The sequence below is a fragment of the Piliocolobus tephrosceles genome, chromosome 2 (assembly GCF_002776525.5).
Source record: "Piliocolobus tephrosceles isolate RC106 chromosome 2, ASM277652v3, whole genome shotgun sequence".
NCBI lineage: Eukaryota > Metazoa > Chordata > Mammalia > Primates > Cercopithecidae > Piliocolobus > Piliocolobus tephrosceles.
Window position 1 is genome coordinate 101963968 of NC_045435.1, and position 13150 is coordinate 101977117.

At 40.0% G+C, this 13150-nt stretch overlaps 1 protein-coding gene across 2 annotated transcripts in view; it reads right to left on the minus strand.

The window, feature by feature from the left end:
• The window catches only part of VPS8 (VPS8 subunit of CORVET complex), a 259046-nt gene extending 246484 nt beyond the window's left edge, over positions 1–12562 (minus strand). The window contains exon 1 of one of the 2 annotated variants that reach the window (XM_026454890.1): positions 12475–12562. The gene's annotated coding sequence lies outside the window, so the exon portion shown is untranslated. The remainder of the gene's footprint in view (positions 1–12474) is intronic. The other variant, XM_026454891.1, reaches the window with a different exon arrangement.
• Positions 12563–13150: the final 588 nt, after the last annotated feature.

Consider the following 13150-nt stretch of genomic DNA (forward strand, 5'->3'; position numbering starts at 1 on the left):
CAGCAGGGTACAGGGTATGTTATTGGGAGAGGGCTTCAATGAGAGCATAAAGAAGGAACACCTAACTTGGGCTCAAGGACTTTGGGAAGTGGCCCGCCACCCAAAGTCATGAAACTGGTGATAGTGACCTGGTACCTATCAGCCACTAGACCTGGTACCAACTAGATTTATTTACCTAACAGCATAAGGGTAAATCGGTGCCAAAAGCTGCAATTAATGCCTTCCTTACATTCCAAACCCCAGGGTAGCGCTCCAGTTCCCCTGGAAATAAGCATATAAACCAGTTTTGTTGTTGGCTTCTGCACAGGACCACAGATGTCTCTGGGAGTTTAGCAGAAACACCAGGGATGAACAACTAGCTATTTAATATAACACAAGCAAACCTAGGGGTTCAGATCTATTAAAGGAAACAACAATGACCCCAAGATAAAATAATTCCATAGCCTACCAGAGAGTTCTAGAAAGAGAGCTAGTCATAGAGAAACATGGATACTTTCAGAGAAAAATGAGATACTAAAGAAAACTAGAAACTATACAGCTTTCTATTATTTCACAGCTCTAAATGATAGATCGCTCTTATATCAAAAATCACAGATAATTTGGTTTATTTGCAAAACTGTCATTTTTAGAAAGTTAAAATATACTTAAAACATTACTGTAAGTTTAATAATTAAGTTTGCTTTTAAATGATTTTACATTGTGTTTCAACTAGGCTACAAGTGACCTAACTTTAAAATGTCCAATTAGCTTTATCTGTTTAGAATAAAGCAAAAACATGAAAACACAAACAATGCCCTAATAATAATAATAATAAGATTATTTTGTTTTCTAAACTAGATGTTTTTCACAGTACCAAACAACTGGCAAAATTCTCAGTGCAAAGCTCTTTCAAACTACATATTGCCCTTAGTGGGTATAAACACCACTACCACCAACAACCCTTGCGCTGTAGTGAGCTTCTCTTAGTAAATTAGATTGTGCATGTTAGTGAAGGCAGAAAAAAAAGGCTTGCAATTACTGAGTCACTTAATTTCTTTTAAGAAATGGAGTCTCACTATATTGTCAATGTGGCCTCCAACTCTTGGGCTCAAGCCGTCCTCCAGCCTCAGCCTCCTGAGTAGCTGGGACTACAGGTATGTGCCACCGTGCCTAGCTTGAAATAACTAATTTTTAAAAAAGTGAACTGAGATTAGTTGTTTTTAAACAATATGCCAAAAATTCACTGACAATTTTATCTAAAGAAGCTCATTATTTTAGTACCTATAATTAATTTCACTTCCTTTCATGTTTCATTTTTATCATATTAAAAGAAATGAATAGTTACTTTGTATAAATCATGGACTCATGAAACTGACTTTTCAAGAGCTGAAACCAACTTTTCTAGCTATTACACTATTTAGTATATTACCAAATACAAACTAATTTCTTTCATATGCTACAGAAAACAGGCTTTCTGTTTACAGGGTCATGTCCTGTAAAACACATGCTATCAAACACATTCCTAGAACACATAACTGAGGCCACTCTTTGCCTGGCAACATTTTAAAGTATCTTTCCAACATCATCAGGTTCTAAATATAGCGCTCCTTTTGCAATAACCCAAATGCAGTAGCAATACTAATGTTTATACGCATTTCTTCAAAGACCTTGGCTCATGACAAATTACTTTTTAATAAAGTCTTTCAACTCCTATTTGTACCACTAAGCAAAAATGGTTGCGATTATTTAACAACTATTTACAAACACGCGCAATCTAATTCACTTTCAGTGGTTCCTAAAGATAGTTATTAACTTTTATTCTTATACATTTTTCAAAAATAGTGGGAAAGACCATATGGCAAAATAATATTTATTTAAATGATTTAATAATCTAATATGATTCATATTTTATATTTGTCTCTCCAAAATAACTCATAAAGAAAAACAATTTTTTCCAGCTCTTTTTATCTCATATCTGGAGTTATTAAGAGGTTCCAAGATCATATAACAAGTTAGCATCTGTGAACCCCAATATCACACTAAAGAAGTGTCAGGTGATCAAGCACTCCCTCAAGACTTCATCCTGCCAAGCTCCCCTGCCCCATTTCTGTCCTTCATTTCACAGAACTCCTTTTACTGATGTGATGTGGTGGCAAAGTGGAAAGAACACAAGCCAAAGAGTCTATTAAACTCAGGTCTGCAGTTGTGGCCACTTTTCTTAGAAATGACCAGGAAATAGGCCGGGCGCGGTGGCTCACGCCTGTAATCCCAGCACTTTGGGAGGCCGAAGCGGGCGGATCACAAGGTCAGGAGATCTACACCATCCTGGCTAACATGGTGAAACCCCATTTCTACTAAAAAAAATACAAAAAATTAGCCGGGCATGGTGGCGGGCGCCTGTAGTCCCAGCTATTCGGGAGGCTGAGGCAGGAGAATGGCGTGAACCCAAGAAGCAGAGCTTGCAGTGAGCCGAGATGGCACCACTGCACTTCAGCCTTGGCAAGACAGCAAGACTGTCTCAAAAAAAGAAATGACCAGGAAATAAACATTTATCCCCACCCCTGACCCCCCAAAAAATAAAATAAATAAATCAAGTCTGAATCTGGCCTTTATGAGATCCTATCTGTAAGGCTGGTCAATTTGTTTACCTTTTCTGAACCTCTCTATTTCTATATCATTAAAATGAAATATTGTGGACTTTGTGTTGTTTGCTCAGAACAGTGCCTCTTGTTCTGGGAAGGGTTCCTTCAAACCATGTGTTCTTGTAGAGGCTAATGGTCAAAAATCCTTTGGTAAAAGGGATTATGTGATAGCCAGAGTCTTTCACCAGGATTCATTAAAATGGAACTGATGAGGAACAGGTATTTCCTGTTCTCTATACAACGAATAATGCAGCTGAGCAGATCCCACACTCTCCACCCAGCTCTCTTCTGCAGAAAAGAAATCATTCACTTAACACACACCTAACTAAACACTTGCTAAGCATCTGTCACTGGAGATGTACCTCTATTGACAGAACTAGGTTCTAGGTACAGATTCTCTAGCAAGAATGAAACCTATCTAAAAAACAAAGTAGAGGCCGGACACAGTGGTTTATACCTGTAATCCTAGCACTTTGGGAGGCCGAGGCAGGTGGATTTCCTGAGCTCAGGAGTTCAAGACCAGCCTGGGCAGCAACACAGTGAAACCCCGTCTCTACAAAAATACAAAAAAAAAAAAAAAATCAGCCAAGCGTGGTGGCATGTGCTTGCAGTCCCAGCTACTTAGGAGGCTGAGGCAGGAGAATTGCTTGAATCTGGGAGGCGGAGGATGCAATGAGCCAAGAAGATCGCACCACTGCACTTCAGCCTGGGCAATAGAGCAATACTCCGTCTCTAAAAAAAAAAGTAGAGAAGAAAGTCCTGACATTATTCAAACCTCAGATTCTAGTCTTCTATGAAGTTAGCTCTGCCCATTGCCTTGTGGCAGTTTGGCTACATAAGCCAACATATACTCTCCCAACGTCCCCCTTTCTTTTAGCACATAAAATTGGGAGTCCTGACTCTTATGAATGCAACTACCTATTTCGCAGGGCTCCTGTGAGTAACAAATGATATGACAATAAAGTATTTAGAATAACATCTGGACATAATTTTCAACAGATATTAGCGATTATATTTAAAACCTCAAGATTTTCAAATTTTTCTAAAGTTAAAGATTCTAAAACAAAATCCAGTATTTTTGTATAGGTCTAGCCAGTGCTAAGCATATCAGAACAATATCCTGGGTATCATAGCAGTTCTTCATGAGCTGAATGGTAGGGGTTTTGTCTAAGAGTAGCACAGCCCCCACCAAAAAAACAGAGACACTTAATAAAAACTGTCATTATAACAGAAGGGTCTTATTGTTACTAACTCATTCTAAAATCATGTTTTGGATTTTTTAACATCAACATTAGTCTACATTTTATTAGTGAAGCCAACTACGTCCCCTTCCCAAGTCCCTCTTTTGTCACTTACCAGCAGTTACTCCTTTCTTCATTTTAGTCAGTTTTTCCAAACCAAAGAGACCTGATGAATCAAAATGTCATCATGCTCACATTTTTTCAAAAGAAGAGTTCACATGAGCAGCTTCTGTGAATTTTTCAGAAAGTACCTGAGCTGGAATCTACCTGGGGTAGGCAGTATAAAGGCATCCAAGAGTGACAGTCCTAATTCCCAGAAACTATGAATATGTTACTTGATACGGCAAAAGGGATTTTGCAGGTTAAATTAAGACCTTGACAGGAAGATTATTCTGGATGATTTGGGTGGGTCCAATGTAATCACAGAGGTCCTTGAAAGTGGAAGAGAGAGGCAGAAGAGAACGCCAGAAAAAGAGATGTGACACGAGAAGTAGAATCAGAGAGACACCATGTCACAGGTGTTGAAGATGGAGAATGGGGCTCAGGAGCCAAGGATGCAGGCAGCCTCTAGAAGCTGCGAAAGACAAGGAAACAGATGGTCTCCTAGAGCCTCCAGAAGGACTGAAGTCCTGTCTTGACCTCTTAATTTTAATGAGAACTGTAAAATAAATCTGCATTGTTTTATACCACTAACTTCACGGTAATTTACAGCAACAATAGGAAATGAATAGACAGTTGACCCTTGAACAACACAGATTTGAACTTCAAAAGTCCACTTACAGGTGGGTTTTCCTCTGCTTCTTCCACCCAAGACAGGGAGACCAACCCCTCCTCCTCCTCCTCAGCCTACTCAACGTTTAGACAAGGATGAAGGCCTGTATAATGATCCACTTCCACGTAATGAAAAGCAAATATATTTCCTCTTCTTTAGACTCTTAATATCTTCTTTTCTCTAGTTTACTTTATTGTAACTATATAGTATACAATACAAATAACACAAAAAATATGCATTAAATGACCATTAATGTTATCATTAAGGCTTCTGGTCAACAGTAGGTAGTAGTAGTAAAGTTTCTGAGGAGTCACAAGTTGTACTCGGATTTTCCACCGGTTGAGGGGGCAGTGCCCTTAACCCCTGCATTGTTCAAGGGTCAACTGTACTAATAAATATAAGTTAATTTGTTTCGGGTCACATATCCAACATTCTGAAATATTAACCCTTCCCTTGTGGGTTGGTGTTGCCATGTGTTTATTAAGTAGGCCCTTCATTCCAATATATGCACCAATGATGAAATACTTAATATATGATGCTTAATATTTCACACTTGATACCGATCCTGCTTCAGCTATCTCTTAAATGTCATCCCGGTAAAAGGTGGATAACGAACCACTCATAAATTCCTGTTGGGATGCAATTCTACAACTAGTTCTTCACCCAACCATCATGTGAGCTAGTGTTTTTATAGTTCTTAAGGAGATGCCATACCAGACAGTACTCGCACATAACAAAACAGGCTACATGAAGTATTTCTTAATCTCTCTTAGAACGAAATCAGATTAATCTGATAAGAAATATATGTCACGGAATCACAATTACCCAGTACGCTGTCCTCTTCTGAGTGCTGATAAATGAGTATTTTAACAGTTCAGACATAAGATTATCTGACATCTTGATAATTCTGTTATTTCCTCTTGTTATTCCCAACCACTTAATAGATTCAAGGACCATTAAAAAAAGATATGTGCCATATAAACAGCAATGACTTAATTATGACACTGGCTAACTGAATAAAAACTCTAGAATGTGGGACCTATATGAGGCCAAGTTAAACTTCCACCAGTTTTTTTTTAAGAAATGGAATCTTGCTATGTCGCCCAGGTTAGCCTTAAACTCCTGGCCTCAGGCGATCCTCCTACCTCACATCTCCCAAGTAGCTGCAACTACCAGCCTGTGCCACCATGCCTGGCTTTTCACCAGTTTTCACCTCAACAAACATTTATTCCTAACTGTTCTCAAGCTCCACGAGCCTATTTAATTCTCTGACATTCTGTTCCTCCTAAAAGTGTCATATGAGATACTTTTTCACATTACAATGAAATAGAATCAAGTTTTTATTTACTATATAATGCTAGAAAAAAAAATCACAAAATCATGATATAGTAACAACATTACATGCAAACTTTATTTTTGGCCTTCCCAATCCAAGCATTTCTCTTCATTCCTTTGTTTTGTTTTGTGGTTTGTTTTGTAAAAGAAAAAAAATGCAATAGTGGGTTAACTTCTATTAGTTTTCTATTACCTTCCTCTGGCAAACGGACTTTTTTTTTTTTTTTTTTTGAGACAAGATCCCCCTCTGTCACCCAGGCTGGAGTGCAGTGGCATGATCTCGGCTCATTACAACCTCTGCCTCCCAGGCTCAAGCAATCCTCCCACTTCAGCCTCCCAAGTAGCTGAGTCTACAGGCGCACACCACCAAGGCTAGCTAATTTTTTGAATTTTTCATAGAGATGATGTTGGCCAGGCTGGTCTCAAACTCCTGGGCTCGAGTCATCTGCCCGCCTCAGTCTCCCAAAGTGATGGGATTACAGGTGTAAGCCACTGTGCCCAGCACAAGTGGACTTATTTTTAACAGATTCCCAATGCCTCCAGGATAAAATCCCAAATTCTAAGCCTGTGACTCCAGCTATTATACGAGTGGATCCCTCTGGCTTCTTCCCTTACAATTGAATTTATTATTTTTGCACTAAGAGTCCTTCATGGATAGCTTCCACTTTCCCTCCATGTCTGCTCGAGCTGATTCACCTTCCCTTTCCTTTCCTTTTTCTCTACATTTATCTAACTTCCTTTCTTCCTTCCAGGCACTGTTCAAACTGGATCTGCCTATGACCTCTTCCTTCCCTAACCATCCTCTGAATTCAGAAAACATGTCTTCTTTTAAAACAGTGGCTTGGCTCTTTTCTCATACTGATTCATTAGTGAATTTACCATGTGACTATCTTTTCTCCCCAGCTATATAATAAAAATGGGGCTATGCTTCTTTGAATATTCCACAACACTGGGTTTACTGGCTTGCACAGCTAGGTAGACATTCGAAAAATGTTTGATTAACACAGGAATAAGAAGACAGGAACAACATCTGTGTTGCAAATTAAATACATCAGGGTTATTACTTGTAATTGTTAAGCTCCAGAGAATGTTATTTGACTCACAGCATATAGGAATCTATGTCATAATAAGTAAGCCAAGTTATAAATGAATATTACTTATATGTAGTCAAGCTTGTCAACCACTGCAGGTCATATTTATCAACTATCAGCTAAAACTTTGCTTCCTTAGAAAACCCTTTTTTTTGCCCTGCTCAACTAGGCTATGTTCCCTGTTAATATGCACTCATAACATTGTTCTCCTCTTTTACTACACTTATCACATTGTAATCATTTCCTCATTGTCTAAACCACCATTCCTTGCCCCCAGTTGGAATGCAGGTTCCGTAGGAGAGCAAAGACCAGATCTGCCTTGTTCACCATTCTATTCCCTGTGCCGATATGACACAGTAGCTGATCAATCCACCCATCTCTCCCTCCTTAGGTAAATACCCAAGCAAGACTGCATCACTGGCTTCCAGAATCTCAAATAGCAGTCTGGTCATGAAATATAAAGTATGGTTAGTTACACTACTCCAAAACGCCTCCATCTGTGCAAGTTCCATTCTTTGCATCTAGGAGAGATATTTTTAAATCATTTAGCTCATTTATAACATGATGCAAACCCCACAATCTCGGATGTTTTATGTTCTTTTACGTTAATTCAGCCTAGAGGCCAAGATGAATACAGTGGAAATGTACCATACTTCCATTCAATTTACAGGATTTCATCTATTACCTTCAGCAACAGGAAGGAGAGAAAAAGAAGTGATTCACATAGAGCCAAAGACTCTGCATACCTCTACTCAATAACTTCGTGCTTCACAGTGAGCACAGAATAGGAGATGGTCAGCTGCTGTTCTATGTCTCAGTTCTCATATGCCTCACACCCAAGCAATTCATGTCACCTGTGCTCAAAATAACAAACGCCATGCAGTTCCAACATGGAAAAACAAGATCTGGTTGTACTCGGCTTCCTGAGAGACCCAACACTTGTCAGTTTCTGATATGACTCCCTCTTGGAGTACTTTGAGGGTACTCAATTTTCACCTTACTCATGGCCTTTAGATACAGACCCTATTTAGAGCAACATTACTATATACTGGGATGGGCTGCTTTACTTGACCCTGGAATTTCTTTCCAAGAAGGCACATTTAGGTAATTGCAGCACACAATGCCAGAACTGCCACAATGAGAAAGCTCAAACTCTGTTTCTCTTTCTGTTCTGTTGGTGAATGTCTAAATGAGGAGAGTGATCATAAGTACATACAGATTTTAAAATGTTAAAAAGAAAAGGGAAGGAACAGTGCCTAAGACCTTCCTGTATACAGTGCTAAGTTACTGCTATGAATTTTCAGACGCAATCTGTATACAGTGCTAAGTTACTGCTATGAATTGTCAGACGCAATCAGCTCCAGTTTAGAAAAGAAAAATCTAATCCCCTATCACAAAACACAAAACAGTAACATGAACTAAGTCTACAAATATCTAATGTAGAAATTCTAACTTTATTGATCAGTTTTATATCAATATGTGTATGAGGTAATAAGTGAAATGAATAACAGAGAAAAATGATCACTTCCAGCTTCTATAATATTGTCTCCACTATCATGAGAATCTCTCTTTCCAGACCCACTTCAACCCCAAAGAATTCCTCCTAAAAAGCATAAGGGCCTTGTGTAGGCTGAAATATATTCTCTTTTCTTCTTTACGTAACTGATGCAGGTAAATTCTTATAAGTTAAATGCGCAAAAGATAGGATTCCACTTAGGTAAAGGCTGAGTGGATGATGGCCTTCTTTATTAACTTGCAATTAACTGTCATCTCAATTTCTCTTGGTTAGGTGCCAAGAAGGATGTAGTGTCACAAGAGATTTATTCTTTTTTTTTTTTTTTTAAGAGCAAGAATTAACTGGAAGCATCTTGCTGAATTGCAGTGGAAAAAATAAAGGTTAAAACACCCCAGCACCTCTGCCATCTTTCCTGGAGGGCAACTGCTTCTCCTCCATTCCAACCATATGATTTTGGTGGTGCTGCCAATCAAGTACCCTATCTGCCTAGCTAGGGGAGCAGAACAGTAGCCACATCACATTCTTGTGTCCTATCTGGCCAATCAAAGTCCTTCTGGAATTTCTCTTTATTCTGGGGTGCTTAACCTTGGATGGCATAACACAGGAGTTGTCTGCAGTCACATCGTTTATGCACTTATATACAGTCATGTGCCCCAAAAAGACGTTTTGGGTCAATGACAGACCACACATGCAACCATGGTCCCCTAAGATTACACATAATGGAGTTGAAAAATTCCTGTAGCCCAGTGATGTCATAACTGTTGTAATGCAACACATTACTCGTGTGTCTGTGGTGATGCTGGTGTAAACAAACCTACTGCACTGCCAGTAGTATGAAAGCTAAGCACATAAATTATGTACAGTACATAATACTTGACAATAAACTATGTAACAGTTTATGTATTTGCTATACTATACTTTTTATCATTAAAGTGTACTCATCCACTTATTAAAAAATTAAAAAGTTAGCTGTAAAACAGTTTTAGGCAGGTCCTTCAGGAGGTATTCCAGAAGGCACTGTTATCATAAGATAGTTCCCTATGTGTTACTGCCTCTGAAGACATTCCAGTGGGACCTTCCTGACTCTGTGCAGGCCTAGGGTAATGTGTTTGTGTCTTAGTTTTTAAAGATTAAAAAATTTTAAAATAGAAAAAAGCTAACAGAATAAAGATATAAAGAAAATATATTTGTACAGCTAATTGTACCATGTGTTTGTATTTTAAGCTAAGTTTTATCACAAAGAAGTTTAAAACTTTTTAAAAAGTTTATAACATAAAAGTTACATTATAGTAAGCTAAGGTTAATTTATTATTGGAGAAAGAAAAAAATTTTTCATAAATTTAGTGTAGCCTAAGTGTACAGTGTTCAAAAAGTCTACAGTAGTGTACAGTAATGCCCTAGGCCTTCACATTCACTCACCACTCACTCACTGCCTCACCCACAGCAACTTCCAGTCCTGCAAACTCCATTCATGGTAAGTGCCCCATACAGGTGCACTTACCTTTTAATCTTTTAAACTGTATTTTTACTGTACCTTTTATATGTTTAGATATACAAATACTTGGCCATTGTGTTACAACCACCTAAAGTATTCTGTACAGTAACATGCTGTGCTGGTTTACAGTCTAGGAGCAACAGGCCATCCCACATACTCGGGGTGTGTGGTAGGCTATACCATCTCAGTTTGTATAAGCACACTATGATGCTGGCACAATGACAAAATTTGCCTAACTACGCATTTCTCAGAATGTATCCCCTAATTGTCCCATGACTGTAACAGGACAGAACGAGGCTTGCAATTACAGTTGCAGAGGAGATAGGGAACTGAGGGTTACTGGTCCTTTGCAGAAAGGGAGAGACACGCAAGTACTCCATCACTGGAGTCACTGGATTTAGTGATACCCCAGCCCCCTCCAGGTTTGGAACCAATAAATCCCTTTTAGCTTAAGCCCATTTGAATTTTCTGTCGCAACAGAAATATCTTTGACTAAAAAAAGTGTAATTACTATTAGAGTAAACCTAAGAAATTCATAACAGTGAAAAATCCAACACAAAGCTGTAGTTCCTTGCTAATACACAGAACACATTTAATAATGTCATACAACATGAAGATAAGTCAAATATTCATTCAAGATTCAGTTAAGAATACAACAGTTTGATTTTACCACTATGTACAGATGGCACCTAAAGTTGTGGATCAAGAGAACATACCATCTAAACTCTATAAAAGCTATCAACAGATCCAAAGTTAAACATACTTTATTAAGTTCAAAAGATCCTACTTCTCATTCACATACATAACTGACATTTTGTGTCACACTGGTTGAAATGTCAATGGAAGAGTGAGATACAGCTAAGAATCACCAACATGTCCCAATATTGTGGAAGACAGAAAACATCCATCTGCTGACAATGGTCCATATACGAAGGAAATATATTAAATATAAGGAAAAAATCAACATATTACTCTGTAAGAGCTCTGGAAAGAATTTTCTCACATATGCCTCTTTGACCATATAAAGCCCAACAGTTCAACGAATTTGTTTTCCATTTATCTTTACTGCATATTCTACAGAACAGGCCAGCTATTGCCAGAGGATTCAATACCTACTCTGTGCTTAAATTTAACCATGAGCAAACCCATGTCTTACACAAACATGTGCAGATTCTCCATCCACATTTATATTAGATATACCTCAAACACACACAGGCAGACATAGACATACACAGACAATTAACATGTAATTATCTCCCAAACGCAGACATTTGGAATAAGGTTTAGCACCACAAGCTAACATCCATGCTTGTTTGGCTTGGGTTTTGGGTTTTTTAGTACGGGAAAATTGAGTATGGTAGAGGGTGGATGGCGCAGGACAGAAGTCTTCCTATTCATTCTAACAAGAATTTAAGAAGTGGAGGGGGGGTCTGTTTATTTAAAGAAGGCTCCCCAGCTAGCTATTCCTGATAATCCACGGCCATGGAACCTCTCACCGATCCTACCTCCTCCCACCCTATCCTGTGAAGCACTCCCATTTTGTACACCCAGACACTCTGAGCAGCTGTTTTCCTCCTTCCCCAGGTGCCACGCACGAAGAACAGGCCAAGGCACAGGAATGGCCTAGAACTTTAGAGGTCCACCTTTCACCCTGCTGCCCTCATTCTGCTGCACAACTTGCACGTGGAGACAAACTGGAACCAGCCTCACAGGGTGCGCACCGATCCTAAGAGGTGCATACCCCATCTAAGCCTCAGGCTCAGGCACCCTGATATCAGTCCCTGGAGGATAAAGGGGTCCACACCTGTTTTCCAGGCCCGACAGACGGGCTACGCACCTGTTCCGCCCGGGAGTGGGGAGGGGCACGACACCCGCCGCCTAGGCTCACAGTCGGGGGAGCGGGCGCGCCAGTCCCTCAGCCTAATTGTCGCAGGACTGTAACAGGACAGAATGAGGTTTGCAATTATAGTCGCAAAGGAGATAGAGAACTGAGGGGTTACTGGTCCTTTGCAGAAAGGGAGAGACACACAAATACATCACTGGAGTCACTGGATTTAGTGATACCCCAACCCCTTCCATGTTTGGAGCCAATAAATCCCTTTTTACTTAAGTCCATTTGAATTTTCACATTCATTTGGAACCAGTAAGTGGAAATTGCCCGACCCAGTTCCGGGCCAACGTAGGACACGCCCCTCCACTCAAGAATCAACCCCGCCCGACCCGTGGCTCGGGTCCTGCTAGCCAGTCAGGGGCTGCTCTGTCCGCTCCCCGAGGTCGCGCCGCTGTCGCGCTGGGAGAAGGCGCCGAGGCTCAGAGACCTGTCGCGCGCTCTCCTCCTACCCTGAATACGGCCCCTCAATCCTGTCTCCTCCCCCACGGGCCCGCTCTCTGGAAACTCGTTACCTGAGCTTGCAGCCATTCTGGCCCTGGACTGCCGGCCCACGTGACCGCGCCCCAGCTTTAGTCTCACGCACGCGCACTACCTACCACTACTGGCCTCGCTTCCGCTTTTCTTCTCACACTGCTCCCACTCCTGGGCGGTCCGCGCCTCTTCACCACGCCCCTATTTAAAGGGCCAGAGATATACTGGCTTCCCCCACGGAAAAAACGGGTGATTCACATCTTGAAGACCAAGAGAATGGAAACGTCGAAAGAGTAGCGCGGACGAATAAATAGCAGTCCTTGAGGTGAGAGGCGAAAGCTCCTCCTTTAAGAAAGTGAACTTACTTGCAGCCAGCCCAGAAGGGGAATTGATTCCTTGCCTTTTGGAGTTTGCAACCAGTAAATTTTTTTTAGCTTTTTTTAAAAAAAAGATGAACACAGAATTGCCAATTTATTTTGTCAAATAAGGACAACAGGCATACACATACTAAAAAACCAACTATTATCTTCTAATATATTGTCAGTGTTTCTCCCCAAAATACATCTTAACACCAAAAATATAGAAGAAACATAGTCTCAAATAAAGGAAACTTCTGAAAAATGAATAAAAATATATGCTTCTCTTATTGCTCCTGAAGAAAGGTGAAAGCTTTCAGAAGGGACTCGTTTCTAGAGTCATCACTGTAGGTAACATTAG